This window comes from Octodon degus, unplaced genomic scaffold, assembly GCF_000260255.1.
Source record: "Octodon degus isolate 3935 unplaced genomic scaffold, OctDeg1.0 scaffold00080, whole genome shotgun sequence".
NCBI lineage: Eukaryota > Metazoa > Chordata > Mammalia > Rodentia > Octodontidae > Octodon > Octodon degus.
The window spans coordinates 6,638,047-6,644,638 of record NW_004524656.1 but is presented as its reverse complement, the minus strand read 5'-3'; the positions used below and the strand labels follow the sequence as shown (position 1 = coordinate 6,644,638).

The 6,592-nt window shown below is 43.3% G+C and overlaps 1 pseudogene; it reads right to left on the bottom strand.

Moving 5' to 3' along the window:
- Positions 1-1,522: 1,522 nt before the first annotated feature.
- LOC111818121 lies at positions 1,523-1,751 on the bottom strand (annotated as a pseudogene).
- Between the last annotated feature and the right edge of the window lie 4,841 nt (positions 1,752-6,592).

Here is a 6,592-nt window from a genome sequence, read left to right as displayed (position 1 = left end):
TGTGGTGCTGGGGGATTGAACCATGGTCCCTGTGGTTTGCTAAGCTTGTTCCAAGTAGGTGCTTTAGACCACTGAGCCATCTCACCAGCCCAGAGAACTCTGTTATGTCCAGGAAGATCTCCACCCGGGAGTGAGGTGCCTGCAGCAACAGTACTCATCTGGTTAACTGGGGCTGGAGCTGGGCATCCGCGCTGCACCCTTGTCTTATCCTTTAGGGCCTCCTGGCTTCACTCACCGTTACAGGCCTCAGTGGGACCAGCGACCCACCGTTCACTCACTATGAGTCTGTTGCCCATCTTCGGACAAGGTTGGACGAAGACACAAGTAAACATGAAAAGCCAATTGGTTAATTGTTTGTTTGATTTAGGTATTTAGCACAGGGTCTCACTACGCACCTAGTAGTGATCCTTCTGTTTTCAGCCTCTTCGGCGCTGGGATTATAGGTGTGCACCACCAAGCCAGACTTGGTCATTGGCTCAGTGTGCCCTAGGGGTGGGGCCGGCATGGCATGCAGGACCAGGAATTGAACCCTGGGCCCTGAGTTTACCTACGCAGGCATTTAGTCCACTGAGCTATCTCGCTGACCCTTCCAATTGGTTAATATTAAATCCCGCTCAGATGTACTTCATAGTGGTCTCCATCATCCCTCCGCATCTCTTGTTTCTCTTCTGCTTTGAACATTTTCTACCCATTTCCCAGTATCTATTATGCACTTTGATCCTTATTTACACTTTCAGTTTCTCACAACAGAAAAACAATACAGTATTTAAACATGTGTGTGTTTATTTTACTTAAGTGTATGTCCTCAAGATGTATCCACTTAGGTAGCAATGTCTCAAGTTTATCCTTCTTTATGGCAGTATAGTACTCCACTATATACAAAAACTCACATCTTCTTTATGCATTCATTAGTTGATGGATATCTGGGATTTTTCCAAGATTTAGCTATTACAAACCATGCTGCTATAAACACAGGTGCATGTATGTCACTGTGGTGCACGTATGTCACTGTGGTCTGGAGCTTTTAATTCTTTACCCAGAAGGGCAATAGCTGGGCCAAATGGGACTTCTAGACCTAGTTTTTTGACACTCCCACCAACAGGAGAAAAGAGTTCCTTTTTCCTCACAGCTCCTGCAGCAATTGTTAACGATGGGTGTCTTGATAATTCTTTTTGGAGTGAAATAGAATCTCAGCAATGTTTTAATTTGTGTCTCTCAGATGACCATATTGTTGAACAATTTTCTTTGTTTCTTTCTTTTTCTTTTCTTTTCTTTTTTTTTTTTTACTTTTACAACAGTTTATTTAACAAAAATGTAATATATGAAAATGTGTATGACCCAATCTTCAGTCACTGAAAGTAGCACTTGAAGGAGGGGCGTGAATTTTTCTGCTGAGCAGTCATTACTTAAACTTGTTCCTGGGGGTCGGGGAGATGGCTCAGTGGAATAAGTGCTTCCCTGGCAAGCGCAAGGGCCTGAGTTCAATCCCCGGTTCCGCCAAAATAAATAAATAAATAAATATTTAAACTCGTTCCAAGGCTTCCAACATGATGATACTATTTCCTTGTATTACCGCCATTCCAGTGTCATTCTGTCACCACTAGTTGCCATTCCACACATTCATTTATCACAAGATTCATGAAGGGATCAAATCCTTGCAGTATTCCTTGGACATGTCTGCCACCATTCAATTTCAATGACAACCTCTTGTCCATAAATTTTTTCAGCTCGGGAGTGTGAGCTTTGCTCATCTTGTCTAGCTGGCGAGCTCAGGGAGCCTTCGAAAGGAATCGACAGCCTCCGTCACGCTCCTGCGGTGAACAATTTTCATTATTGCTTCCATTTCTTCATCTGAGAAGTGTCTGCTCATTTCAGATGTTCATGGATTGGGTCTTTGCTTTGTTTGTTTGTTTGTACCAGGGACTGAACTCAGGACTTGTGCTTGCCAGGCAGGCCCCTGTGCCACTGAGCTATAACCCCAGCCCCTGGATTGGATCTTTAAATTGGGAGGAGTCTGAATTTTTGAAGTCTTTATAGTCTAGAAATTAGTCCTTTTAGGAACAGTTGCAAAAAGTCTTCCGCACACTGTGGCTTGCTTCTTGACTCTATTGGTGGTTTCTCTTGCTGCGCAAAAGCCTTTTAATGAGATGAGATCCAGCTGTTGGTCCTTTGTGACAGCTCCTGCACGGCTGAGGTTTGCTTATAAGGTGCTTGGCCTCCACCCATGTCTTCAAGAGTTCTTCCATCTTCTAGCAAATTAGTGTTTCTGTTTCAATATTTAGATATTTGGTCCACTTTGATTTTAGTTTAGTGTGCAGATTTGGGTCCAGTCTTTGGCATGTGAAAAGCCAGTTTTTCCAGCACTGGTATCAAAGAGGTGATCTTCAGTCCAGTGAAGGTGTTTGGCTCCTTGTCAAAGATAAGGCGGCTGGGTGTGTTTGGAGCTGTTTTTGATGGGTCTGCGCCCAGGCAGCGGCCCACGCTGTCATCATGGCAGCGAGTCCACCTGGCCTGGGGATCCCAGAACCAAGGCTGAGCCCATCCTAGGCTGATGTCCACCTTCTTCTCCCGGGTTAACTGTGAACCTCCTCTGTTTTCCCAGGTGGGCACCAAGTCCTCCCCATCAGCACCTGGTAGGATACTGTGTGGGCCAGAGAAGCTCCGCCCCCAACCCAGCCTGATAAATTCTTTGCTGGCCTGCCTGCTCTGGGAAGGACCCTCCTGGGCTGCAGAAAAACACTTCTTTTTCTCAGACTTCTCTTTCATGCCAAAGGAAGAAACCTTATATTTTCTGCATCTTTTAATCTGTTCTATTGATTCTCAGATCTGTTTTTTGGGGCAGTATCATGCTGTTTTTTTTTTTTTATCACAGTAGATTTGTAATATAATTTCTCTCTCTCTCTCTCTCTCTCTCTCTCTCTCTCTCTCTCTCTCTCTTTCTCTCTCGCTTGCTTTCGACAGGATCTTGCTACGCAGTCCAAGCAAGTAGGCCTTGAGCTCACTTTGTAGCTCTGGCTGGTCTTGAACTGGCAGTGATCCTCCTGCCTCAGCCTCCTGAGTGCTGGGATTACAGGCATGGGCCACCATGCCCAGCTTGTAATATAATTTCAAGTCAGGGATTTGTGATGCCCCTCACCTTGCCTTTGTTGTCCAGGATTGCCTTTGCTATTTTAGGTCTTTTCTGGTTCCAAGTGAATTTTAGGATTATTTTCTCTAATTCTATGATTAATGCTATTGGTATTTTGATTGGGATTGCATTATATCTGCATAATAAGTATGGAATTATGCCCATTTTCACTATATTGGTTCAGGGTTTTGTTTTGTTTTGTTTGTCTCTTTGAGACAGGATCTCATCATGCAGTTCAGGCTGGACTTGAGCTCACTTTGTAGCCCAAGCTGGTCTTGAATTGGCAGTGATCCTCCTGCCTCAGCCTCCTAAGTGCTGGGATTACAGGTGTGCACCACCACACTCAGCACTCTATTGGTTCTTCCTACTCAAGAGCAAGAGATATCGTTCCATTTTCTGGTGTATTCTTCAATCTCCTTTTTCAGAGTACTGTAGTTTTCTTTTCTTTTTTAAGTTTATTTATTTATGTGTGTGTGTGTGTGTGTGTGTGTGTGTGTGTGTGTGGCCAGCTCAGCCCACCAGGGGGCGGGGCTGGCTGGCATGTGGTGCTGGAGGATTGAACTGCGGTCCCTGTGCTTTGCTAAGCTTGTTCCAAGTAGGCGCTTTAGACCACCGAGCCATCTCACCAGCCCCTGTAGTTTTCAATGTAGAGATCTTCTTACTTCATTCATTAGATGAATTACTAAATATTTCATTTTTACATACTGTTGTGAAAGGTGTTGTTTCCCTAATTTCACTCTTGGTGAATTTGTTATTCGTCCTCGTGTTCAGGAATACTACTGATTTTTAAGTGTTCACTTAATATCCAGCTATGCAACTGAATTTAATTATGAAATCTAGAAATCTTTTGGTGGAGTTTTTGGGGTCTTCTAGGTAGACTACAATGTCATCTGTGAATAATAACAAATTATTGCTTTCCTTATTTATTTCTTTCTCTTGTCTAATGTTAACAATGAACATCCTTGTCTTGTTGCTGATTTTAGAATGAAAGCTTTCAGAGTTCATCCATTAAGTATGATACTAGCTATTCGTTGTCATAGATGCCTTTTTCTTTTTTGTCTTTTTGAGACAGGGTCTCACTACTCAGTGCAAGCTGGCCTTGAGCTCCCTTTGTAGCCCAGATTGGTCTTGACCTTGTAACAATCCTGCTGCCTCAGTTCTTCTTGCCTTAGCCTCCCAAGTGCTGGGATCACAGGCATGCCCCACCACGCCCAGCTCAAGATGGCTTTTATCAGATTGAGATAAGGACCTTCTATTCTATTACAATTTTCTGTAGGGTTTTTATCATGAATGGGTATTGGACTTTATCAAACACTTTTTCTGCATCTATTGAGATGATCCTATTGTTTTTGTCCTTGACTGTGTTAATATGATGTATTACATTTATTAATTTGGGTATGGTGAACCATCCCGGCATCCCTGGGATGAATCATATTTGATCATGGTATATCTTTTTTTCTTTTTCTTTTTCTTTTTTTTTTTTTTTTTTTGAGACAGGGTCTCACTCTGAAGTTCAGGCTGGCCTTGAGCTCACTTTGCAGCCCAGGCTGGTCTAAACTTCCCCCAGGCTGGTTGAAACAATCCTCCTGTCTCAGTCTCCCAAGAGCTGGGATTACAGGTGTGCACCACTATGCCTGTACTCTGGCTGGCTCAGCCCGCTCTAAGAGCGGGACTGGCACAGCGTGTGGTGCCAGGGATCAAACTGCAGTCCCTGCACTTGCCTAGGCAGGTGCTTTAGTCAGCTGAGCTATCTCGCTGGTCCTTATATATCATTCTGGATGATTTGCTGCGTTGTATTTGCCAGGATCTTATTGAATAGTTTTGCATCTGTGTTCATTAGGGAGACTGAACTGTAGTTCTCTTTTTTGGTTGGATCCTTCTCTGGTTTTGATATTAGAGCAATACCTCCAAGAATGAATCTGGGAGTATTGATTCCCTTCCAAGTTCATTAAGGAGTCTCCGAAGTAGTGACTTTAGGTTTTCTCTAAATTTCTTGTAGAATTCAGCAGTGAATCCACCATGAACTGGGATTTTCTTTGATGGTAGATTTTTAATTACATTTTCAATTATATTGACTGATACTGGTTTATTTAGGCTTTTTATACCTTCTTTTTTAATGTATTTAGGGCAGGGTCCCACAGGGTCTCACTACACAGATCAGACTTATAGTGATTCTCCTGTCTTCAGCCTCCCAAGTGCTGGGATTACAGCATGTGCCGCCACCCCAAGTCTCAATTGCTGTCTCAGCGTGCCCCAGGGGCAGGGCCGGCGGCAGGCCAGGGATCGAACCCCAGCCACCCCCCTCTGCCTAAGCAGGCACTTTAGTTGGCTGAGCTGTCTGGCAAGCCCATATTCCTTCTTGATACAACTTTGGTAATTCATATCTAGAAATCTGACTATTTCTTCTGTGTTTTCTATCTTATTAGAATACAGGGTCTCTAAATAGGTATTGAGTAGGTATTTCTGCAGTCTGTTGTGATTTCTTTATTTTCATTCCTAATTAGGTGACTCTATCTATCTATCTATCTATCTATCTATCTATCTATCTATCTATCTTTTTGTCTTTTTGAAACAGGGTCTTGGTATGCAGTTCAGGCTGGCCTTGAGCTCACACAACATTCAGCTTTTACAGTTTACCCCCTTGTGCTGCTGTTAGAATGTTTAATGCCATCTGATTTGGGAGGATGGCATACTTTTTTTTCCGGTACTAGGGATTGAACTCAGGACCTTGTGCTTGCCAGGCATGCACTTATTCTACTGAGTTAGTTCTCCGGCCCTGGATGGCATTCTTGCTTCTTGATCCATTCCACTTGTCTGTTTCCTTTGATTGATAAACTGAGACCATTAATGTTGATGGTAGGACCAGCCAAATAGCTCAGCGAATTAAAGCACCTGCAAGCAGGTGCAGGGGCTGGGGGTTCGATCCCCAGGTCTGTAGTGCCGGCCCTGCCCCCAGGAGCTTGCTGAGATGGCAACTGAGGCTGGGCATGGTGGCACATGCCTGTAATCCCAGCTCTTGGGTGGCTGTAAACAGGCGGATCAGTAAGAGTCAGATCTAGTAGTGAGACCCTGAACACCCTGTAGACCCTTCCCTAAAATACAGAAACTGAATAAATAAATAAATAAATAAATAAAATAATGTTGATGGTTATAACTGATATGTAACGACTCGTTTTTGTCACGTTATTTCCCAGTTGCACCCGTCCCCTGTTTAACGGCTTGCCTTACCTAGGAGATGCATTCTGTTAGCGTTCGTGGAGTTATAACTCTTATCATCTCCATGAATCTCATTCAGAACATTTTGGAGTGCTGGTTTGCTGTTCATGATTTCCTCAGATACTCTTTGTTGTGCAAATATTTTATTTCTCCATCAATCTTTTTTCTTTCTTTCTTTCTTCCCTCCTTCTTTCTTCTTTCTTTCTTTCTTTCTTTCTTTCTTTCTTTCTTTCTTTCTTTCTTCTTTCT